The 26,204-nt window shown below is 44.0% G+C and overlaps 1 protein-coding gene, 1 long non-coding RNA gene and 1 other non-coding gene across 6 annotated transcripts in view; 1 reads left to right on the forward strand and 2 right to left on the reverse strand.

The window, feature by feature from the left end:
* Nucleotides 1–7,431: 7,431 nt before the first annotated feature.
* LOC138757739 (uncharacterized) lies at nucleotides 7,432–25,976 on the reverse strand. Its single transcript, XR_011353866.1, has 2 exons — nucleotides 25,765–25,976; nucleotides 7,432–8,422 (listed from the first exon to the last, which is right to left on the reverse strand). It is a non-coding gene; the product is annotated as an uncharacterized lncRNA (long non-coding RNA).
* On the reverse strand, nucleotides 11,983–12,053 carry trnag-gcc (transfer RNA glycine (anticodon GCC)). The gene has a single exon. It is a non-coding gene; the product is annotated as a tRNA-Gly (tRNA).
* klhl8 (kelch-like family member 8) overlaps nucleotides 25,912–26,204 on the forward strand; it is a 56,432-nt gene continuing 56,139 nt past the window's right edge. For 3 of the 4 annotated variants that reach the window (XM_069925508.1, XM_069925509.1, XM_069925507.1), the window contains exon 1: nucleotides 25,912–25,995. The gene's annotated coding sequence lies outside the window, so the exon portion shown is untranslated. The remainder of the gene's footprint in view (nucleotides 25,996–26,204) is intronic. The other variant, XM_069925511.1, reaches the window with a different exon arrangement.

Here is a 26,204-nt window from a genome sequence, read left to right on the forward strand (position 1 = left end):
TAATTCCTAAGATTTTTTAATTGCTTCATTTTTCCTTTTAAATTCTGTCACACTTTTACATTGAGAGTAATCCATATCCACCATATCAACATTCACTTTATAACCTGATACTAACCAATACTCTTTTCATCTCTCATTCAACTTATTTAAAGATATTTCTGGTCTCGTTAAATATACTATAACATCATCAGCAAATAAACTAATTTTATGTTCTTTATTACCTACTTTAAATCCTTTAATTTCATTATCAGTTTTAATTATGTCCGCCAATAGTTCAATCACTTCTTTTCTTTGGTTTGGCTTCGCGGACGAAGATTTATGGAGGGGTAATGTCCACATCAGCTGAAGGCTCGTTTGTGGCTGACAAGTCTGATGCGGGACAGGCAGACATGGTTGCAGCGGTTGCAAGGGAAAATTGGTTGGTTGGGGTTGGGTTTTGGGTTTTTCCTCCTTTGTCTTTTGTCAGTGAGGTGGGCTCTGCGGTCTTCCTCAAAGGAGGTTGCTGCCCGCCGAACTGTGAGGCGCCAAGATGCATGGTTTGAGGTGATATCAGCCCACTGGCGGTGGTCAATGTGGCAGGCACCAAGAGATTTCTTTAGGCAGTCCTTGTACCTCTTCTTTGGTGCACCTCTGACACGGTGGCCAGTGGAGAGCTCGCCATATAACACGATCTTGGGAAGGCGATGGTCCTCCATTCTGGAGATGTGACCTACGCAGCGTAGTTGGATCTTCAACAGCGTGGATTCGATGCTGTCGGCCTCTGCCATCTTGAGTACTTCGATGTTAGGGATGAAGTCACTCCAATGAATGTTGAGGATGGAGCGGAGACAACGCTGGTGGAAGCGTTCTAGGAGCCATAGGTGATGCCGGTAGAGGACCCATGATTCAGAGCCGAACAGGAGTGTGGGTATGACAACGGCTCCGTATATGCTAATCTTTGTGAGGTTTTTCAGTTGCTTGTTTTTCCAGACTCTTTTGTGTAGTCTTCCAAAGGTGCTATTTGCCTTGGCGAGTCTGTTGTCTATCTCTTTGTCGATCCTTGCATCCGATGAAATGGTGCAGCCGAGATAGGTAAACTGGTTGACCGTTTTGAGTTTTGTGTGCCCGATGGAGATGTGGGGGGGGGGGGGGGCTGGTAGTCAAGGTGGGGAGCTGGCTGATGGAGGACCTCAGTTTTCTTCAGGCTGACTTCCAGGCCAAACATCCGGTACCACACGGATGGCAGTCTCTTCAATCTGAGGCGCCTGCAAACACACACCAAGACACAAGAGCAACTTGTCCGTGAACTACTCTTTGCAGACGATGCCACTTTAGTTGCCCATTCAGAGCCAGCTCTTCAGCGCTTGACGTCCTGTTTTGCGGAAACTGCCAAAATGTTTGGCCTGGAAGTCAGCCTGAAGGTTCAATCACTAATGCAAACAAAAAGGGTGAATATGGACAACCTTGTCTAGAAGACCTTTCATGCAAAAAGGGTTGTGAGATTTGTTTATTCATAATCACTTTTGCTTTTAGTTGATCATACAATTGATTTATCCAGCTTATAAAAGTATTTGGAATCCCAAAAGTATTAAGTGTCTCAAATTTAAAAATCCCATTCCAATCAATCAAATGCTTTCTTTGCATCTAATGCTACCGCTACCATGGGAATCTTTCTATTCTGTGCTATATTTACCAAATTTTAAAAATTAACTATGTTATCTGCTGCTTTTCTATTTTTAATAAAAGCAGTTTGATCGAAATTTATTAATTTTGGCAAAAATTCAATGAGCCTAGAAGCTAACAATTTCAATACCATTTTATAGTCTGTATTCAATAATGATATAGGCCTTTCCCTTTTTTGGAATTACAGTTATTAAAGCTGTTTTAAAAGATTCAGGTAGATCATAAACCTCTTTCATTTGACCCAATACCTCCCACAATACAGGTATTAATAGGTCTTTATTAATAGCTCCTTTATAAAATTCTGGTGGAAAACTATGTTCACCTGGCACCTTATTATTCTGTAGAGACATCAACATCTCATAAACTTATTTTTCTGAAAAATTTTCAGACAATCTTTTCCTTTAACACCGGTAATTTAATTGGTCTCAAATAATCTCTTATTTTATTATCACCTCTCTTAGACTCTGAATGATAAAGTTTAGCATAAAAGTGTTTAAAATGATCATTTATTTCCTGCATTTTATGTTATCTGTCCTGATAATTTCTTAGTTGCAATTATTGTTCAGAAATCTGTTCCGTTTTTCATTGCCATGCTAAAACTTCATGGGCCCTTTCACCCAACTCGTAATATTTTTGTTGTATTCTCATTATATCTCTCCCCATGCTATAAGTTTGCACAGCATTGTGTAATTTCTTTCTTTATCTAATTGAGTTACTTCTTTCATATATTATTTCTTTATTTTTGAAGTATAACTTATTATTTGACCCCTCAAATATGTCTTCACTGAATCCCATAATACAAACTTACTTGCAACTGAATCCTTATCAGTATCTACAAAAAAATGTATCTGTTGCCTCATATAATCACAATATTCCCTTTTCTTCAACAAAGTATTATTAAACCTCCATCTATAACCTATCTTTTGTTCTTCTTCCAATGAAATAGACAAAATTAAAGGTGAATGATCTGATAAAACCCACACTTGATATTCCACTCTTTGTACTCTATATTGAAGCTGTGCAGAAATTAAAAACATTCCATTTAAAACATATTCACGGATAGATGTTTTAAATAAAAAAGAATAAAAAGAATAATCTCTTTCATTTGGATGGATTTTTCTCCATATAATCCACTAAATCCATAGCTTTCATCAAATCTGTTAACATTTTTCCTACCTTATTTTTCACCATTCTATCTCCCGATCTATCTAATTTAGGGTCTAAAGCAAAATTAAAATCCCTTCCCAATATAACCTTTCCCTTAGCATTTGATAAATTCATAAAGACATCTTGCATAAATTTGCCATCATCTATATTTGGTGCATATACATTCATTAAGCTCCATTGTTCTGAATAAATCTGACAAATCTGACATATCTCCCTGTTAAATCTATATTAATATCCAATATTTTAAATGGTAAATTTTTATTAATTATTATTGCTGCACCTCTAGCCTTTGAATTAAAGGATGATGCTATTACTATGCCTACCCAATCTCTTTTTAATTTTTGATGTTCTTTTTTGTCAAATGTGATTCCTGTGAAAAAGCTATGTCTGTTTTAATTTTTTTCATATAAACTATTTTTTTCGCTTTATTTGATTCTGAATCCTATTAATATTAATACTAATAAAATTCAATTTATCAGCCATCTAAACTGTCATAAAATCCAATAACCATCCAACTTTCCATCTCCACTCCTCCTTCATCCAAAATACTAACTAAATATTTCATAATACAATGATTAAATTTAGGTGTATTAAAGAGAAAATAGGAAACAAAGAAAAGAACAAAAACCCATTATTACCAGTGTATCTTTATACTGCTGATGTCGGAGTTGTGATTGAAAACCACACCCGCCCACTAGATTCTGCAGAGGCCAGGCTCATACTCTCACTTAACTCCCCTGAAATGTTACTATCTCTTATTCCTCAAATCTACTCAAAACTTACGATGACCAATTCATTTTTTAAACAGATCTATCAGGTAAAAACTGCCCTCTCTAATATTCTCTCTCCTCCTAAAACTTGTATCATTTCATTATACATCCCAACTGCAATCTTTCTACTTTCTCTCTCTCTTCAAATATCTCCCAGTTCTTGTCTCATTTTCTCAGGCCACGAATCTGCAAAACTTTTGCTTCATTGGGTTCCATAAAAAACCTATTTTTACCCTCGGGAACAAAAACTTTTAATTCTTCTGGGTATTTTAAAATAAAAGTGTTACCTTTTTTCCATAGCACATTTTTAACAGCATTAAATTATTTTCTTTTTTTCAACAAATCAAAACTTATATCAGGGTAAAACAATATCTTATTATCACTGTAAATCAAGGCAATTGTCTCTCCTTCGCTTGCTTCGTAGCCAACTCCAAAATCTTCTCCCTCACTTCATATTGAAGCAACTTGACCAGAATCGAACATGACTTCTGATCTGGCTGTGGCTTATATCACAATGCTTGACGAGCTCTTTCAATCTCAATAGCTCCTTGAAATTCAGTTACCCACAAAGTTTGTGGAATCCAATGTTGTAAAAATCTCTTCATATCTTGCTCTTCATCACCTTCCTTAAGTCCAACAATTTTTATATTATTTCTTCTACTAGCATTTTCTAACATATGAATTTTTTGAGTTAATTGTTCTTTAGTTACAGCCACCTCAGCTTGAACCTTCTTCATTTGCTCTTTAACATGCTGAATTTTAAATTCATTACCTTTAACTTTTGCGTCCAACACTTCAAATTTTTGTTCCATTTGAGACAGCATTCTTTCCACCTTCTTTGTAGAACCCTTATTTTCAATTATACCTTGATTACATTTTTTAACTTCCATTGTTAACTTGTACAGCAATGTCCAAGGTTTCCCCAGCTCCACGTCTGTCACCATGTGTACTTGCCTTCCAGAGATCTCCAGGATTCTACTTCGAGGTAGGCCTCTCTTCTTTATCAGCTTGCTTTTTTTTTGTTCAAGCTCTTAAAAAGTAACAGTCAGTTTATCTTTCTTAGGAGGCATTGTTTATTGTTCTGAAGGTCTTCCAATAGCTTCCTCTTCTATTTTCTTGCAGTCAGTTCAGGCTTCTTAACTCTTTTTTAGTCCTTTTCAGAGAGAGTAGAGGATTCAAGTCAAGCTTCACGTCATTACGTGGCACGCCGCCCCCCCCCCCCCCACCACATCCCAGCCTTGATAAACTGCGAAAAGAAATGAACATTGAGTAACCAATTGAGAAGATCCCCACCTCTGCTTTAATGGTGGAAGGAATGACATTGATGGCATATAGCTTGTTCAGCCTTGGATACTGTTCAGTGGAATTGTTGCATCAACCTCAACCTTCTTCTCTTGTGCTAGTTAAAGCAGCAACTACTTAGGAGTGTTTTCCCCTTGCTGACCACTGATCCATTTGACATGACTCCCAAGAAAATATTACCTTCATCTCGAGATTGTCATTCTCTCCTCATCCCTGGTCCACATTGATTTTAAGAGTTTTTTTTTAAAAACCTAAATTGTAGTTGGATCAGTCCGTTAAACTGAAGTTTCCCAATTTAATTGAGAGATACAGCATGGTAACAGGCCCTTCTGGCATAAGAGCCTGTGTCATCCAATCACACTTATCTGACCAATTAACCCTGTATATTTTTGGAACATGGGAGGAAACCGGAGCACCCAGGGAAAACTAACGTGGTCGCAGGGAGAACGTACAAACTCCATACAGACGTGGCAGATTCAAATTCAGGTCATTGGTGCTGTAAAAGTGTTGCACTCACCGTGACACTAACTGTGCTGCCTTGGCAGCGTGTTAAAGGGCAAGACTGATAGGATTAGCAAATCCTGGCTCATGACCACATCTTGGCAAGTCAGACCAGCTGAGTATGCTCCCACTTTCCTATAGACAGAGCCAAAAAACCTGAGATCAGGACAGCTAGAAGGTGGTCACAGGAGGCTGAAGAATGGTCAGGTGATAGGGCAGTGTTCAAGGACTCTGCTGGGAATCTGAATGAGTACACCAGGGCCATCATAGGCTTTATCAAAACAGCTGTAGATGAGTGTATTCCCCCACCCCCACCCCCAAATCATTCAGGGTTTTCCTCAACCAAAAGCCCTGGGTGAACAATGAAACCTGGAACCTGCTGAGAGCCAGATCACAGACTTTGAAGTCTGGAGATCCAAATCAATATAGCAGGAGCAGGTATGACCTGCGAAAAGTTATTTCCCAGGAAAAATGGAGATTCCAGCTGAAAATAGAAAGGACACCTGACAGCGGTGGCAGGGCCAAAATGCCAAAATGCCACGTTACAAAACCAAATCTGGTAAAGTAACATACAGCAAAACTGCGCTCCCAGTGAAACTCAGTGCCTTCTACGCCTGATTTGACAACAGTAACAGTTAAGAACCATCCTTCCGCACGCACGTCCCTGATGATCCCATCCTATCCATATTTGAGGATGACGTGCGTGCTGCCTTCAGGAGAGTGAATCTGAAGAAAGCATCTGGCCCAGGTGGAGTACCCGGCTGAGTATTAAAAATATGTGCTAACCAACTTATCAATGTATTCATGGATGTCTTCAATACCTCAATCCAGCAGGCCATGGTATCCACCTGCTTCAAACAGGCGTTAATCATACCAGCGCCCAAGAAGAGTGTAGAAACATGCCTAAATGACTATTGACCAGTAGTATTTACATAAACTATGATGAAGTGTTCTCTCTGGTGATGAAACACATCAGCTCCTGTCTGAGCGGTGATATGGATTCAATCCAGTTTGCCTACGGCAGATGCCATCTCACACAAAACACTGGAATACCTGGACAGCAAAGATGCATACATCAGGATGCTCCTTATCGACCACAGTTCGGCATTTAACACTATCGTCCCCTCAAAACTGATCAGCAAATTCCAAGACCTGTGAGTTAACACCCCACTGTGTAATTGGATCATGGATTTCCTCACCTCCTGACCACAATCAGTGAAGAATGGCAAGAACTTCTCCTTCACAATCTCCATCAGTACCAGAGCACCACAGGGCTGTGTTCTTAGCCCCCTGCTCTAATCACTTTATACCTTTGACTGTGTGACTTGGTGTGACAATAACACCATCTACAAATTTGCCGACGATACCACAGTAATAGATTGTATAAAGGAAGGGAATGAGTCAGCATACACGATGGTGATTGAAAAACTGGCTGAATGGTGCACCAACAACAACCTTGCCCCAAAACTAAGGAGCTGGTTGTTGACTTCAGGAAAGCCAGAAGTATACGAACCAGTGACCATTGGGGAATCAGAGGTGAAGAGGGTGAGCAAATTTAAGTTCTTGGGAGTCATTATGTCAGAGGATCTTTCCTGGACCCAACATCCCAATGGCACCGTGAAGAAAGCACAACAGTGCCTCTACTTCCTCGGGAGTTTGTGGAGGTTTGTTATGACTCCAGAAACCTTGGCAAATTTCTACAGAGGTGTGGTAGAACTGTGCTGACTGGCTGCATCATGGTGTGATATGGGGACACCAATACCCCTGAGCGCATAGCCCTCCAAAAGGTAGTGGACACAGCCCAGAACATCACAGGCAAAACCCTCCCCAATATTGAGTACATCTATAGGGAACGCTGCCCTCGAAGAGCCGCAGCAATCAAAGATCCACACCACCCAGCACATGCTCTGTTCTTGCTGCTGCCATCAGGAATAAGGTATAGGTGCCACAAGACTTGCACCACCAGGTTCACGAACAGCTGTTCAGACTCCTTAATGACAAACTAAATCATAGATTCACGCAAGGACTCTTATTTGTGCACTTTATTGATATTCTTTTTATTCTCTCTGTATTGAACAGTTTGTTTACATTTGTTTTCTGTTTAAAGTTCTTTATTTGTTTACATGCATACGCTGTTACTAATTAGTGGTAATTCTGTGGCATCCGAAGGAAAAGGAATCTCAGGGTTGGATATGATGTTATACAGTGTCACTCTGACATTAAGGCTCAGTTGTTCCTGGCTCACGATTTTGGTGCTGCAAGCTCGGACACCAATAAAAACATGAAGACTGGTTAATGAAAAGAAAATGATTATTTTCCAATTGGCAGAATGTAATAGCCAATATATAATAATCTGTTATCAATAATTTAGTTGAATGGATCAAGTGCAATGTTAGGTGGGAAAGAAAGTGGTGAGGAGGATCTATAAAGGCTGCAGAAGGAAAAAGTGAGTGGACCAACAATGGTGCATGAATTCTTGAGGTGAAGATTTTGGATAGGAAAAGTACGTAAGCAAACCTGGTCTTTTATTAAAAGGTGAGAAACAGACATATTGATTTTCATAGGGGCATAAATGTCCTAATACATAAATAAAGACAATGTCAGCACAGGATGCCATTCAAAAAGCAAATGGACTAATAGCTCGGATTGGACCATATGAACAAAATCTTGGAACAATTATGTAGCATCTTGATGAACATATTGGGAATAATGTGTGTAGTTTTGGTCTCCTAACCCAAGAAAGGAAAGTAAAGAGAACACAACATCGATTTGCTTAAATTGCTCCACACCCATGGCACCAGCACTTGGGACAAATCTATCCAACTTTCGGCTGTAGTTGAAGTTTGTCATTTCAGATGGGGATTATTAGCAGCCTTTAGGACCAGAGACAAAGGACCTTGTGAAAGATGTTCTTATCTTTTTGGCTCTGAATCCAGATCCAAGTATCACTCTCGACTCAGATGCATTGGTTTTTCACCACAAAACAGCTTCTTCTTTGGCTTGCAAAAGCTTTTATAAATCTGTCAAGAGGAAAAGATTGGTGAAATCCAGAGTAGGTCCTTTGCAGTCGGAATTAGGGGAATATATAATGGGGAATAAGGAAATGGCAGACCAATTAAATTCTTACTTTAGTTCTGTTTTTACAAGAGACGATACAAATAACCTCCCAAGGATGTTGGGAAACATAGAGACTAATGCAAAGGAGGAACTGAAAGAAATCAGTATCTCTAAGGACATGGTCTTGGGGAAATTGATGGGATTGAAGGCAGATAAATCCCAAGGGGCTGATAATCTACATCCTAGGGTACTTAAGGAAGTGGCCATTCAGATAGCAGATGCTTTAAGAATTATTAGCCCGCAGTAAATGATGTGGGCTTGTCCCTCCAGCACTATAAGGTGCCATGTCCTCTTTGTTCTCTCTCTTTGCCAGCTTAGGACCACCCTGCTTCACTCCAAGCCTAGAAATGTGGAAGGGTGCTGGAGAAACTGTTAGTAAGATGTGCACTGTTAAAAGGGTTGGTTGTGTTTAATTAGTGTCCCTTGTAGCATAGAGCCGTGCCTGCACTGAGTCGAGGGGTGGTGGGGCATCCTAGTGATTTTTCCCCTGATCATTGTATGTACCAGTTCATTGTGTGTGTGCTCTGCATCAGTTGCCTTCTGTAAATTAAATCCTTCCCTACATCAAAACCGTGTTCAGAGTCCTTGCCTTTGAGACCTACCAAGCCTGTTTCCTCACTCACGACAGGGAGTAGATGGAAAGCAAATAAGGATGCTGCACTTGTGAACCAGATATTTCAGGTCAACCTTTTCTCCAGGACAGCAATGGCTAGAAATCTAATGCTGTTTAAGCAGAGAAGGGGGAGGGGTAGTGTATACATTGGGTGTATCTGCAATTTCCAACATCTGTATCCATTTGCTTCTCTGGTGTTTTATAACCCAATATATAGATATTCCTGTCCTTCTCTCTCTTTCATTCTCCACTGTTGTGGTATCCTTCTAATTCCTTGACATGCCTTTCTTCAAGTAATCCAGGACTTAGAAGCCAAGTAGGATCACTAATGGACCCAAAGTGTTGTTCGTGGCTTGAAGTTTACAATCATGCGTTGTTATTTTATCAAATCAACTAAAGGTCGACTGGACAGTCACACAATATGTCAGAGGCTGGGTATCCCATGAGTGACTCAATTCCCAAAGTCTTTCCACCATCTACAACACATCTGATGAAATACCCTCCACTTGCCTGGATGAATGCAGCTTAACTCAAATGAATTAATATTTTCTGGGACAATTGAGTCCTTCAACATTATAACACTGGAGCTCCTTATCCAACAGTCCCTTGGGAGAATCTTCAAAACACCATCTGTAGTGTTTCAAAGATGGTAACCTGACATCAGTTTCTCAGGGGTAAGAAGTTCTTTACATATACATTGTTTTTACATCTTTGTATATACTTTATTGCTGTTCTTCATTCTGGTTACATCTCTTCATCTTTTCTCCTGTCCTGCAAACATTCTGCAAATTCTTGCGCTTTCTCTGGATCCAAGAACAGTCTGTTTTGCTCCCCGGTTATAAATATTTTAAGCACAGCTGAATGTCTGAATATGAATTTGTAACCTTTTTTCCATAAAGTTGATTTTGCTGTATTAAATTCCATCCTCCTCTTTAAGAGTTCAAAACTTATGTCTGGGTAAAAAAATATTTTTTGACCTTTGTATTCCATTTTATTATCTTCTCTAATTTTATTCCTTGCCCGTTTCAGTATATTTTCTCTTTTTTTTTTAAACTTTATTTAAGATTTTATAACATGAATAACATATAGTATTACATTAAAAACAAATTAAGAATAAAATAATAAAATTACAATACAGTATCAGTAATCTAAATAAACTATACCCTCCCCAATAATTATTACACATTAATAACCCAACTCAAATTAGTCCAACCCCCACTTTCCCCCCAAAATAAAGAGTGAAGAATTAATAAAGTTAATTATATGTGAGAAAAAAACCCACTAACAAAAAAAAACAAAAACATAACCGATTAAAATACTAACAAAAAGAAATGTAATTAATACTAAGATATCAGACTTAAAAAAACATATTTAAATCAAACTTAAATGCATATATTTAACAAACGGAGTTAAGATGAAACATATATTTAACTCAAACTTAATATAAAAAATTAGTAAAGTTAGTAACATTATCTATCAAAAATTCTTAAATCTTGAATAGCTATCCAATAAAAGCTCCAATACCACATTTAAATAGTATATTTTCTCTTGTAGTGTATCTCAAAAATTTTACTAAGATGGATCTTTGTTTTTGATGTGTCATTGTTTTTGGAGCGAATGCTCTGTGTGCCCTTTCTATTTCCATTTCTTCCTGCATTTCTGTCATTCCCAGGACCTTCGGGATCCATCCTTTTATAAATTCCTTCATGTCTGTGCCTTCTTCACCTTCCTTCAGGCCCACTATTTTTATGTTGTTTCGCCTTCTATAATTTTCCAACTTATCAATTTTCTGAGATAACAACTCTTATGTCTCTTTAATTTTTTAGTCACTTTCTTCCAATTTTTCTCGTCATTTACTTCCATTTCTACAGCCGTTTCCCGATCTTCCACATTCTCTACTCTTTTCCCTATTTCCGTCATTACCAGTTCTATCCTTTGCATTTTATCTTCTGTTCTTTCCATTTTCCTTTTAATTGCATTAAACTCTAATGACAGCCATTCTTTTAGTGATCTCATTTGTTCTTCAAAAAAGACTTTATCTATATTCTGTCCATCAGTTTTACCTTCTATTTCTCTGTGAAGATCTTGATCTCTTCTTCTTCCTCTTCTTCTCTGTCTGTATCTGTGTTTGTGTCTTCTTCTCTTCTTTGTGTCTGTGTCTCTTCTGTTTTACCTGATGAATTGCTTGTATCTCTTTGTCGGGCCTCTTCTTGCTTGGACTCTTGTTGCTGGTCCTCCCCTCCTGGGCTGCTCATCTGTTGTACTTCCTGACGTTGGTCTTCTTGTCGGTCATCCCTCCATCTGTCTCCCACATCTGTTTCGTCGCTCCCTCTTCTGCTGTCTTCCTTGTCCTCCAGCTGAGAGCCCTGGTGTCGGGCGTCCTTCAGCTGCTCACTGTGACAGCCCGCTCCTCTGCTGAGCCCCCTCCTCTTTCTCCTTTGGTTGCGCACTTTTGTTTGGCTCCGAGAGCCATTTTTGTAGTGCACCGGCTGGTGGGTCGCGACTCCGCAGAGCAGACACTGACCTCGAGGGTCAGGAGCTCCTCGCCAACACAGTGTCCTGTTCCTTCGTGCAGGTAAGGCCTTCTTTCTTCTCTGACGACTTTTCTACTTTTTTTCCAGTTGTTTTTACTTTCTCCTTCTTGGAAGCCATCTCTTCTCTGTATCTTTATCTTCCATTTCTACTTTTGTTCAGCTTTGGTTTTTCCTAACTTTTTTCCTATTTTCCTGGAGAGGGCTGGTTTCCCTGACTGGCCACTACTCCATCACGTGACTCCTTTTCGGGTTAGGGTCTGTTAAATACAAGAAAAAGCAGGAGAGCAAATACAATTCAGAAGAAAAAAGGTTCTTTTGCATTGGCCGGGAATCGAACCCGGGCCTCCCGCGTGGCAGGCGAGAATTCTACCACTGAACCACCAATGCAACTGATTGTGAAAAAACCTCCTGTCTCCTTATTCACTAGTTATAGTATTTGCAAGTTATGTCTCTTCTACATTGTGTATTAGGGCAGAAATTACAGGATCAGCTGTAACTCATTAAGACTTTTCCAGGCTACTCTGTTGCTCATAGTTTATTTTCTTCTTTAATCATCTTTACCTGCACTTTCACCATGTCTCTATATTCACTTACCATGCAGAACTCAAGAGAATACAGACCTAGGCTTCAGTCCACCGCAGAGCCCTGGAGGTCCGGCTTGACCTTCTCACAACTGCTGATTCTGCTGCCCCACAGGTCTAAGGCCCTGGGTTTAATCCTGATCTCTGCAACACTGTAGAGTTCAAATATTCTTCATCTGACTCTGGGTTTCCTCCTACTTCCCAAAGGTAGGTTGAGTTCCAACACAAGGTGAGCCAAGAGACTAAAAACTACACTAGCTTCAATCATTGTTAAACAGGAAAGTTCAGAGATTAATTGGTGGAGAGAGGAAACAGGAGGCTTAATGTTGAGGGAGGGGATAGGAAAAAGGATCAGGGAAATTGAATGTGGAAGTTTGGGATGTGTGCGTGTGTGTGTGTGTGTGTGTGTGTGTGTGTGTGTGTGTGTGTGTGTGTGTGTGTGTGTGTGTGTATGTGTGTGTGTGTGTGTGGCACTTCCAGGTATATTTCTGGGCCAGATGCTTTCTGAGGATTCGCTCTCTTCGTTTCTGATAGCTTTAACAATTATTTTCCAGAACTCGATAGACTCAGGATCAGTACCCATGGATTGGAGGGTAGCTAACGTTACCCCACTATTTAAAAAGGGGGATAGAGAAAAAGCGGGGAATTATAGGCCGGTGAGCCTTACATCAGTAGTGGGCAAAATGATGGAATCCATTATTAAGGATGTAATAGCGGAGCATATGACTAGCAGAGAAGGGATCAGACGGAGTCAACATGGATTTATAAAAGGTAAATCGTGCTTGACAAATCTATTGGAATTCTTTGAGATGGTGACAGGTACAATAGATGGGGGAGAGCCAGTGGATGTGGTGTACCTGGACTTCCAAAAGGCCTTCGATAAGGTCACGCATAAACGACTGGCTTACAAAATCAAGGCTCATGGGATTGGGGGCAAAGTATTGATGTGGATTGAGAACTGGCTGGCAGGTAGAAGACAGAGAGTTGGGATAAGTGGCTCATTTTCTGAGTGGCAGGCGGTGACCAGTGGGGTGCCACAGGGATCTGTACTGGGACCCCAGCTGTTCACAATTTACATTAATGATCTGGATGAGAGGATTGGATGTAATATCTCCAAATTTGCAGATGACACTAAGCTAGGAGGGGTTGTGTGCACGGAAGAGGGGGTCAGGAAGCTCCAGTGTGATTTGGATAAATTGAGGGACTGGCCAGATACATGGCAAATGCACTACAATGTGGATAAATGTGAGGTTATCCACTTTGGTAATACAAACCGGAGGGCAGATTACTATTTGAATGGCAATAGATTAAGAGATGGGGAAGTGCAGAGAGACCTAGGGCTACTTGTACACCTGTCTCTGAAGGCGAGCATGCAGGTACAGCAGGTGGTTAAAAAGGCAAATGGTATGTTGGCCTTCATATCAAGAGGGTTTGAGTATAGGAACAAGGATACCTTACTGCAGCTGTACAGGACCTTGGTGAGACCCCACCTGGAGTATTGTGTGTAGTTTTGGTCACCTTATCTAAGGAAGGATGTTCTTGCAATGGAGGGAGTGCAGAGGCTGATACCTGGAATGGCAGGAATGACTTATGAGGAAAGATTGCGCAAATTGGGATCGTACTCGCTGGAGTTTAGAAGATTGAGAGGGGATCTCATAGAGACATATAAAATTCTGGCAGGACTGGACAGAATGGATGCAGATGGGATGTTTCCAATGATGGGAAAATCCAGAACCCGGGGCCATGGTTTGAGGATACTAGGCAAACCATTTAGGACCGAGATGAAGAGGAATTTCTTTACCCAGAGGGTGGTGAATCTGTGGAATTCATTGCCACAGAGGGCAGTAGAGGCAGGTTCGTTAAATATATTTAAGAGGGAATTAGATATATTTCTTCAGGAAAAGGGTATTAAAGGTAACGGAGAGAAGGCGGAGACGGGGTACTGAACTTTAAGATCAGCCATGATCTCGTTGAATGGCGGAGCAGGCTCGAAGGTCGAATGACCTACTCCTGCTCCTATCTTCTATGTTTCTATGTTTCGTGGACGAAGATTTATGGAGGGGTAATACCCACGTCAGCTGCAGGCTCGTTTGTGGCTGACAAGTCCGATGCAGGACAGGCAGACACGATTGCAGCGGTTGCAAGGGAAAATTGGTTGGTTGGGGTTGGGTGTTGGGTTTTTCCTCCTTTGTCTTTTGTCAGTGAGGTGGGCTCAGATGCACGGTTTGAGGCGGTATCAGCCCACTGACGGTGGTTAATGTGGCAGGCACCAAGAGATTTCTTTAGGCAGTCCTTGTACCTCTTCTTTGGTGCACCTCTGTTACGGTGGCCAATGGAGAGCTCGCCATATAACACGATCTTGGGAAGGCGATGGTACTCCATTCTGGAGACGTGGATCTTCAACAGCATGGATTCGATGCTGTTGGCCTCTACCATCTTGAGTACTTCGATGTTGGAGATGAAGTCGCTCCAATTAATGTTGAGGATGGAGCGGAGACAACGCTGGTGGAAGCGTTTTAAGAGCCGTAAGTGATGCCGGTAGAGGACCCATGATTCGGAGCCGAACAGGAGTGTGGGTATGACAATGGCTCTGTATATGCTAATCTTTGTGAGGTTTTTCAGTTGTTGTTTTTCCAGACTCTTTTGTGTAGTCTTCCAAAGGCGCTATTTGCCTTGGCGAGTCTGTTATCTTTCTCGTTGTCGATCCTTGCATCCGATGAAATGGTGCACCTGAGATAGGTAAACTGGTTGACCATTTTGAGTTTTGTGTGCCCGCTGGAGACCAGATTTGTTGATGAATGCTATATTAGAGGCAGGGGTGGATTGGGGGGTGGTGTTGTAGGTGAACAAGCCTTTAAGGTACAATACCTGGTGGGTTCTCAATATTTTTTAATTTAGACATCCTCCACAGTAAAAGGCCCTTCCAGCCCAGAAATACACCAATTAACCTACCACATACATTTTTGGTGAGTGGGAGAAAACCAATGCAGGTCACAGGGAGAACGTACAAAGACAGTATCCTTACTGGCAGAGCCGGAGACTAAACCAAATGTTGCACTTGTGGCGGCATGCCACTAGGTAGGCTAACTGGCCCCACTTGTAATCCACGTGTTGGAGCACCCGGCCAAAATGGCGCAGACGGGGGTTTTCTCTTCTTCTCAGCACCGGGCTCAGAAGCCCGCGCTGGGAGACCACGTGACACCCGAGTGACATCGGCACACCCCAGCACGGTTCTCAGCCAGGTCCGGGCTGGGAGTACAAGTCCAGCCCGGCAGCCAGCAATAAACCAGTTTTCTGCTCACTGAGCTCAACCTGTCTGGTTGTGTGTTCTTTCAGGAGCAGTGTAGCTGCCGCTACAATTGGTGACCCCGACTGGTTCAAACGTCTTTGAAACCAACACGAGCGAACCTGGGATCAGTGCGAGAGTTCAGGATTCATGCATGGTTCAGGAGCTGGAGACCTGGTTCGGCCACATGGAGGCCCAGTTTCACCTCCGCTAGATTTTGTCCGACACGACCAAATTTTACCATGTGGTCGCCGCCCTGGACCAGGCCACCGCCAAACGTGTGCTGCACCTCGTTCAGCACCTGCCCGCCGCAGACACATATGGGACCATCAAGAGAGTGCTTACTGGATCCCTTGGAATATCCAGGCGTCAGCATGCTGCTCGGATGCTGCACCTCGACGCCTTGGGGGACAGGTCCCCGGTGGAACTGATGGACGAGATGCTCGTGCTCATGGGTGATCACACCAACTGCCCACTTTTGAGCAAATTTTCCTCAAACATCTGCCCGACAACATCCAGCCATTACTGGCCCAAGAGAGCTTTACCGACCTGAGGAAGGTTGCTCAGAAAGCCCAAGTGCTATGGCTCAAGCAATTCCCAGAGGGCGATCCAGTAGGTCACGAGGCACGGGCATGACCACGCCAAGCCTGCCTCTAAAGATGCAGTAGAACACTTGGCCCCTGCAGGGGCCACCAAGAGCACAGCATCTGCTCTGGGCCTCTGCTTCTACCACCAGCGCTGGGGAGCCAAGGCTCAGAGTGTTGTCAGCCCTGCTCGGTCCAGGGAAACGCTGTTAATAGCTGCAGCGGCTGGCCAAGGACGCAGCCTCCTTTACCTGCAGAACTCAGTCAGCGGCCGGCATTTCCTCGTCGACACTCGGGCCCAGATCAGTGTCATCCCAGCCACGGCCATCAAGTCCAGGAACTGACGTCGAGGACCTCCCCTCTGTGCGGCCAACGCAACAGAGATCCGTACGTATGGAAACAAGACAGTCCACTTCCAGATAGGCCGGAAAAAGCTCTTGTGGAGGTTCACCGTCTCGTCCCTTCCAACCGCCATTCTGGGTGCCGACTTCCTCCTCTCCCACGGCCTCCTGGTGGACATTCAAGGTAGGCGCCTAGTAGATGCCCAGACTTTCCAGGCCGTTCACCTCAACACTTCCCGCACAGAGTAGCTGCAAATGGCCACGATCAGCACGCCCAGAGACAAGTTCCAGCGAATACTGGACGAGTTCCTGGCCCTCCTCAGGCCACAGATCTCCACTGCCTCACCGCGCCACGGGGTGTTCCACCACAACCACACCCAGGGTCCACCGGTTCCTGCCTAACAAGCTCCAGGTAGCAAAGAAAGAGTTTTCGCATCTGCTGGAGCTAAGCACTCTGACAGCCCGTGGGCCTCGCCGCTCCACCTGGTCCCGAAAGTCCCTGTGGAGACTATCAACGGCACAATGAGGCGATAGTTCCTGACCGTTACCCCACCCCTCACATCCAGGACTTTACGGCCAAACTGCATGGTGTGACGGTTTTCTCCAGGGTTGACCTGGTGCGCGGGCATCACCAAATCCCGGTGCACCCTGAGGACATACCCAAGATGGCCATCATCACCCCCTTTGGCTTGGTCGAATTCCTTTGCATGCCGTTCGGGCTCAAAAACGCCACTCAGACCTTCCAGCGCCTCATGGACTCAGTGGGTAAGGACTTGGATTTCATCTTCATTTACATGAACGACATTCTCGTTGCCAGAAGGGATCGGGCACAACACAAGGCCCACCTGGGCACCCTCTTCTCCCAGTTGGCTGACTTCAGCCTCACCATCAACCCAGCCAAGTGCCAGTTCTGGAAAGAGTCCATGCAGTTCCTGGGCCATACCATCACAGCCGAAGGTGCCACACCCGCCACTACGAAGGCCGCTGCTATAAAAGAGTTCCCATGCCCGGACAGCCTCAAGGGGCTGCAGGAGTTCGCAGGTATGGTCAATTTCTATAACCAATTCATCCCAGGAGCCGCGCACATCATGCAGCCGCTATTCGCCCTCATCATAGACAAGCACAAAACGCTCACCTGGACCCAGAGGCCTGCAGTGCATTCTAGGCCACTAAGGAAGCCCTCGCGAAGGCTACCATGTGTACCCACCCGCACAGCGACCTGCATATGGCGCTCTCTGTCGATACCTCTGCCACAGCTGTCAGCGCCATCCTGGAGAGCAGGTGAATGGACAATGGAAGCCACTGGCATTCTTCCGCCGGCTTCTCCGCCCACCAGAGCGCAAGTATAGCACCTTCAATCATGAGTTACTGGGCATGCACCTGGCGGTGCGGCATTTCCACTATTTCTTGGAGAGGAGGACTTTTACCGTCTTCACTGACCATAAACACCTCACTCAGGTGCTCGCCATGGCAAAGGATCCTTGGTCGGCCCGCCAGCAGTGTCACCTCTTCTTCGTGTCGGAGTTTACCACCGACATTCGGCACAAGGCGGGGGAAGGATAACGTGGTCGCCAATGCACTCTCACGACTGGCCATCTGCGCGCTGACACCCGACCTCGACTTCAACCAGCTTGTCCGGGACCAGAAGTCTGACGAGGAGACGCGAGCCTTCAGGACTCCCATCACAAGCCTGCAGTTCTGAGACCTCCCAACACATAGCAGTGAAGGCACCATCCTGTGTGATGTCTCTATGGGCACCCCACAGCCAGTGTTTCCCCAGCAGTGGCGCAGGCAAATCTTCCATCACATCCATGATCTTTCACACCCGTCTATCAGATCCACGGTCTGTATAGTGGCAGAGCAGTTCGTCTGGCATGGGCTGTGGAAGTAGATCGTGGGCTGGGCCAGAACATGCATCCATTGCCAGATGTCCAAGGTGCACAGGCACACCAGGGTGCCCATGGAAGAGTTCGAGCACGTCCGGGAATGGTTCAGTCACATTCACTTGTACATAGTCGGACCCTTACCAGTTTCCCAGGGAAACCGTTACCTGTTCATGGTGATAGACTGCACCACTCATTGGCCCGAGGCGATCCCGATGCCGGACACCTCCACGGACTCCTGCTCCCGAGCGCTGTTGCACAGTTGGGTCGCCCGGTTTGGCGTTCCGAATCACCTCACCAGCAATTGGAGCGCCCAGTTCACCTCTGCACTCTGGGCACAGCTCACCAACAGGTTGGGGATAGAGCTACACCGCACCACAGCCTATAACCCGCAGGTCAATGGGCTGGTCGAGCGTCTGCACCACCACCTTAAGTTGGCACTTATGGCCCGACTCACTGGTCCCGTCTGGGCTGACGAACTGCCTTAGGTTCTCCTGGGCATCTGCTCCACGCCCAAGGAGGATCTGCAGGTGTCATCAGCTGAGCTGATCTACGGCACACTGCTGGCACTGCCCAGTGAGTTCATCAAAGTACCTCACAATCCCCAGCTGTCGCCGCACGAGATACTTCCCCACCTCCAGGCCCATTTGGACTCCTTAGCACCCCCAGCACTGCCCAGACACGGCACATGGCCACCTTATGTCCCTAGTGAGCTGCACTCCGCAGAGTACGTTTTTATTCGGCGGGGCCCGCCCGCAGCACCTCTGCAGAGACCTTACAAGGGGCCGTACAGGGTTGTCCAGCATTCAGGGACTACGTTCATGCTGGACATCAGCGGAAGGCAGGAGCTGTTTACTGTGGACAGGTTGAAGCCAGCTCACCTCGACCCCACCGAACCAGTGATTGTGGCCCAGCCCAACAAGCGAGGCCGCCCAGCTAAAAAGGACATTGGCGCCAGTTCTGGGGGGGGGGGGGGGGGCTGTGTGGCGGCATGCCACTAGGCAGGCGAACCGGCCCCACTTGTAATCAATGTGGTGGGGCAGCCAGCCAAAATGACACCATCAGGGGATTCCCCTTCTTCTCAGCACTGGGCTCAGAAGCCCGCGCTGGGGGAAACCACGTGACGCCCGAGTGATGTCGGCGCCCCCCAGCGTGGTTCTCAGCCAGGTCCGGGCTGGGAATACAAGTCCAACCTGGCAGCCAGCAATAAACCAGTTTTCTGCTCACTGAGCTCAACCGTACTCTTTCTAAACCTGGTCTCTAGTAAAACTAGGATAACACTTCAATTAAAGCTTCACTCACAAAACAATTTTTACAAGTTTGGAGAATTAAAAAAAAATACAATGTAACAATTCACAACAAACTCCTTGAATAGCACAAGTAGTGCATATAGCTGAAATTAACATAATTTTGTATAAAAAAACAAAATAATACTTTTTGAGTGGGTTTATTTTGTAACTTTCCCCAATTAATTTCGACTTTGAATAACTAGGAATAGGTTTTCACAATAAACCTGTTGTAGAAAGTTACAACTAGTGTACGATGGGATACTGAATTTAAAACTGCTGATGCAAATTGAGAGTTCTTTCTTTCTTTGGCTTGGCTTCGCGGACGAAGATTTATGGAGGGGGTAAAAAAGTCCACGTCAGCTGCAGGCTCGTTTGTGGCTGACCAGTCCGATGCGGGACAGGCAGACACGATTGCAGCGGTTGCAAGGGAAAATTGGTTGGTTGGGGTTGGGTGTTGGGTTTTTCCTCCTTTGCCTTTTGTCAGTGAGGTGGGCTCTGCGGTCTTCTTCAAAGGAGGCTGCTGCCCGCCAAACTGTGAGGCGCCAAGATGCACGGTTTGAGGCGTTATCAGCCCACTGGCGGTGGTCAATGTGGCAGGCACCAAGAGATTTCTTTAGGCAGTTGAGAGTAGCCTTCAGTTATAAGTACAATGCCAAGAGATCAAAATAAAGAGGACATGAAGTCTCTAGGAACAGGGGGAGATGTCCTGATAATAGAGAGAATTGTTAAGCTGTGCTAAAAGACTATTTGGTACGCCTGTTGAAAGATTTATTAGACAATTAGAATGGGGCAATGTAAGAAAGAATCAAGTCAGGTATTTGTTATCCTTAATAAATATAAACTCACAGGAGTCTCCCTACCCCCATTGACATGAGGCACTTTCAGGTGGCCAAAATACCCGCCTGTCAAGCCGCACATGCGGCCGTCGGGTGGCCATCTGAAACCGGAGTACCCGGCCAGGTCCACTTACCGAACCCTTCTCCAGTAGGTGTAATATCCTGCTCAGAGTATCCCCGACTGCAGCTGAAAGCAGCAGGGGCTGCCAGGGGGCGGGCTGATGACGTCGCGGTGACATCATCAGCCATCAACTCTTTCCTGTGTCCTGCAGTGATATCGCAAGAGAGGGCAGGGAATGAAGATTGCTCGTGTAAAGTGGGAGATTCCCCCATAAAGCATCGGGGTTAGGGCTCAACGTCCATGCACTTTGACCCTTCAAGTCATCGCATCAACAGTTAATAGGTTGGGAAAGCGCTCACAGTGCACCACTTCTCCAACTGTTCCCCGACATAATCCTCTTTATATTTTTGAGTGGTAGTATTTGGATTTGCTGATGGTAAAACAAATTACAGTACTCCTCATTTCAGATGTAAAACACTAAAATCTGCAGACACCGTGATTGCAGAACAAACAAAATGCTCGAGAAATTCAGACAGCATACTTCATACAGCAAAGATAAAGGTACACAATCAACGTGTCGGGCTTCAGCCCTTCATTTCAGAGTCTGTGATAAACGTCACGTCAAGTGTTCGGATTCAACTTGTGCGAATCGCGGGGTCATCGTGTTGAATTGTAAAGAGTCCAAGTGCAATGAGATCGGAAAACATTTCTCTTATAAAGCAGGTGTTTCGGACACGCGAACATGCCTCAGGGGCGGCATATTCCTATCCGGAAGAAAAAAAATCCAATTTTTAGTTCAGCCATTTGTTTATTCTTCTTTCTCTGCCATCGACCTTGTTTACTAATTCAAGCCATATATTGGTAGTGTTAGAAATTAATGTACCTTTAAAGAAATTGCTCGAGACAAAAATTGAGAACAAAGAACATTTATTACAACAACAATGCAAAGTTGGGTGCTTCCCCTTACCCTGGGAATACACACATATACTGGGGCTCACCCAACTTTTATACAGTCAATTTCAGTATCAGAGTGCCCTCCCCCTTACATTCTTCTGCCCCCTGGATGGGTTTGGCATAGGTAATCCTTCCTGCCTACGTGCAGTTTCAGTACACTTGGAGGACCAGGGGGTATCCTGTGGGTGTCCCATCATGTCATTGTCCTTATTCACACCTTCCTGATTCTCGGGGCTACAATCTCTTGGTATGCGGAGTTGACTCATTCTATCTAGGGTTGGCTAATTTCATATGTATAAATCTGTGTATGGTTAGCTAATTAGATATGTAGGACTTGGTACTTCTGTCCAGGTCTAGGAGACCTTTATCTGATCCAGACTACCTCAACTTCCTACATTCTATTGTACCTTACCATTCCTTTTCTTAGTCTTATGGTGGCTCTTGTCACACAGAAGATTCTTATGTTAATCGTGCTGACTCTGCTTTCCTGCATCCTAATCCCCAAGCTCATCCTGTTTGTACTGGTTACAGCCATTAACTGATGAATTTTAGTTTCTTCCATGTTCATAATTTTAGATCAATTTTCCCATCTCTCACAGTAGGTTTCCTCAATGGGGTTTGGCGCCCAGCTGTGGGACCCCTGCACCATCCTGCAATGAGGCAAGATCTTGCCCCCTTTTCTGTTCTCGACAGGTCATTTCAAAATACTTGCGCGCAAAAGTGCTGGAGAAACCCAGGAAGTCATGCAGCGTCCATAGAAAGCAAAGGGCAACCGACGTTTCGAGCCTGAAAAATCAATTAAAAAAAAACTTTTGCTGAATTTTGTATTTCTCCAGGAATTTTGTGCACTACTCTCGACCTCAACATCCGCAGGTTTTCTTGTTTACACTAATTCTAAACTGCCCATTCCCAAAATTAAAACTTCAAAGGACTTTAGTTTTGAAAGTTTATAAACTTTTCCCCACACTTCCTTTCCCTGACCTTTAATTGAATGTGGTCGGGGCGGGATCCAAAGCGTGGGCGGAACTATGCCACAGTCCCGAGGAGCGGGCGTTCGCTGGTAGATGGCTAGCCATCAGCTGGCACGTTCAAGTGGCAGAAAGGCGTCCTCTCTGCGGCCACCTGAACGTGCCAGCTGCACTCCCCCAGCCCTGACTGCCGGCGCATGATCTTGGTTGGAACACCTGAAAGTGCCTTTGATCTACCAGGCGCCTGAAGAGGGCATACAAAATAATTGAGGACCCCTTCAACCCTGCACACAGCATCTTTCAGATGCTCCCATCTGGGAAGAGATACAAGAGTATCAAAGCCAGCATGACCAGGCTGAGTAACAGCTTCTTCCCACAGGCAGTGAGAATGCTGAATGACCAAAGGAACTACTCACACTTTCCATCCAAGACTCATGTTAAAGTCAACCCGCGCTGTAATAAAACAAAGAGCAGAACCAGATTGTAAAATCACTTCTTTATTGTCTTACGCAAGCATACAGAGTATTCATTCTTTTTATATTTATTCAAGCAAGTGTCTACTGGCGATTTCACTAGTTTTGTACATCTCTATCAGTCGCTTATCTAAAGCAATATAGACATTATTCTTTGCACAAACTGTGGGTGTTTTCCCTTCTTCTTTTGTTTATCATGTCATATCCTTGGTGGTTGTAGTCACTATGACCCAGCATAGAAAAACGTGAAACAGTTTTTTTTTGTTGTCTAAATCATTAACCCCATTGCTATACATATTCTTTTACTCTCATTCATACAAAACAATATTTATTTTTATAGATAAAATACTTGTCCTGCATATGTCTTATTTGTCTCCATGTATGTTATGTCTGGTTGTGTGTTTGCACGTTTTGCATGGAGGACCAGATAACGCTGTTTCGTCAGGTTGTATTGTACAATCAGATGACAATAAACTCAACTGCAGTTTAGAGTTCTGACAGTGGTGAAGGCTGCTACAGAAACTCCATGACATCATGCTAATGAGCTTTTAGATTGAATATCAAAGCCTCTGTCTTTGAGTTAATTTCCACATCACCTGTGATTATATCCACACAACTATAGTGTCTGGGTATTATCACAAAAATAACTTGGGAAGTTACTGCAGACATTGTGAATATGGAAGTCAGCTGTGGTGTCACTGAAGCTTCTACAATAGAAAATAAGCCCTGAATATAGAGTATAGCTGCCCATCTCTATGGTTACAGAAATGTATCATTCTGCAATAAGCAGTCAAATTTAAAGAGGCAGTTTTGTTTTCAACAAATGTTATGACATTAGAGGCAAATTACCAATAAATATTTATATACTGAATGTTGTTCAATAATCCATAATGTGATGATTAAAATTATTGAACAAAAATAACTGAAAGCACAATTTTTAACAATAGGAAAGTTAGGGAGAATGAGTCAACTGGTCAGGGTTCAAATAAGAAATGGGATTTATTAGAAAATGCTAAGAGATTGCTAATGACTTAATTAACTATCTTTAGCTACTACAACTATGTTCACGCCACCATCATCACCAGATAATCCACCTGATCATCTGAAGTGTCCTCCTCCTTCAAAAAACATGGCTTCCCCTCCACCACCATTAACTCTGCCCTTAACTGCATCTCCTATTTACTGTGTCCTGGCCCACCTTGTCCTCTGATGCAACAAAAACTGGAGTCCCCTTATCCTCACCAACCACCCCACCATCCTCCACATCCAACACAACATCCTCTGTAATTTCCATCATCTTCAACATGATCTCACCACCAAAACATCTTCCCCCTCCACCTTCCGTAAGGATCACTCATCCCTTTTTATTAATCGTCCTGTTGGCACTTACCCTTGTGGATGCAGTAACTGCCAAACTTGTGCCCACATCTCCTCCTTCACCACCATTCAGGGCCCCAAAAAGTACTTCCAACTGAATCAATGTTCTCTCGTGAATCTACGGGAATCATCTACTGCATCTGATGCTCCTGTGTGCCCTTCTCTATATCAGAGAGACTGGATGCAGACTGGGAGATCACTTCGCTGAGCACCTTCACTCTGTCTGACAGGGACCTTCCAGTGGACAACCGTTTCAATTCTGCATCCCACTCCCATGGTGACATGTCTGTCAAACCAAAACCACCCAAAAATAATTTTCTGTCTGGGCACTCTCCAACCTGATGGCATTAATGCTGTCTTCTCCAGTTTCTACTAGCCTTCCTCTCTTCCCACATCCCTCTTTATTCTTTCCTCAAAGTCTCTACCCCCTTCCCTTTCCATTCAGAGGCATTTCATCCCCCTCCCATTTTGCTGGTGTGTTCTCCCTCCCTAATCCACCTGATTCCTCCTGCCTGTGGGAGGGACTATACTCCTCCCTGGCCCTCCCTACAGTTGGCTCATACCTTGATGAAGGTCTCAAGCCCAAAATGTGGGTTATGTATCTTTAGCTTTGCTGAAGGTCCATTGTTTGACCTACTGAGTTTCTCCAGCATTGTGATTTTACTTCAACCAGTGTCTGCAGACTTTCGTGTTTTACTCACTCCACCACAAAGTTGGGTTTCTGTTTTTACCTCCTCGAATAATGCAGCAGCCCATGCCTGTATGTACAGTAGTAATATTTGTTTCTAAGCTGTTAAGTGGCAAGCAGCATTGGCCCATAAAATTCTCCATATTCACGTTCAGGTTTATTATGATCAGATTGTACATATAGAACCTGACGAAGCAGCATCTCTCCAGACCACAGTGCACACAATACAGGACACAATGATCAGATAAATAATTAAAATATACATAAATATTTGAGATTATTCATAATTACCATAGCCAAGTTACTCATCATCAGCAGAGTTGGACCAGCCCCCTTAAATATTCTGCAATTATTGCCACTTGAATTGTAAATTATTCTTACAAATTTTAATTTTTTTTCTCCAGTAACTTTGTGACCTTAAACGGGCAATTTAAACTAAGGATGAAAATGTATTTATTTTCCTCTTCTATTAAAAAAAGCAGCTAAAATAAGGAAGATTTATATTGCTAGACGGGCATAGTCACAATTAAGGGAAACCCAAAGGCGCCAGAAGCTGGAATCTTGCGTGTCGAGAAACTGGAAGGACAAGGCAGCATCCCACCCTCCAGCTTCTCACAGACACGAACGAGTAAGTAATATCGGGCATAAATATTCCATTGCATCATGGAGTTTATACAGACATTCAAATTCTCTGGGGCTGATTAACAGTAAGCCAGTGAATTTAAAGCAGTTGACAAGAACGGAACCAGTTGGGGAATAAAGAAGCGTTTGTTGTACCTCATGCATGGAGCTAGAAAGAGAGAGCATGCGAATGCACTGCTCCGCTCCGCGGAGTCGGCACTCGCGCCGCGATTGGAACCTTTCCCGGGACCAGAAGGTGGCCGTGGCGGGGGCAGACGGACTGCGCAGCTGGCAGCCTGCAAACGTGCCCGGAACCCGGAGAGCCAGGCCAACCCGGAAGTGTTCATGGTGCTGGAGCAGGAGCAACGGCTTCCGGCTATCGAAAAGGTATGTGTGAGAATGTAAGGACTGTGACACATCTAAAACAGATTAAGTTCGTTTGGATTTTTTTTTAAATCGACCAACTAGTGCATTGTAATGTTTCCAAACAAGATCAATTTGGAAAAAAATGGTGTTAAATATTCGCGTGGGTAAAGTCTAAACTCGCAGGCTGATCACCTGGATTGGCGTCGATTCTGTTTCTCAATTCCCTGTCT

Source organism: Narcine bancroftii, chromosome 3 (assembly GCF_036971445.1).
Source record: "Narcine bancroftii isolate sNarBan1 chromosome 3, sNarBan1.hap1, whole genome shotgun sequence".
NCBI lineage: Eukaryota > Metazoa > Chordata > Chondrichthyes > Torpediniformes > Narcinidae > Narcine > Narcine bancroftii.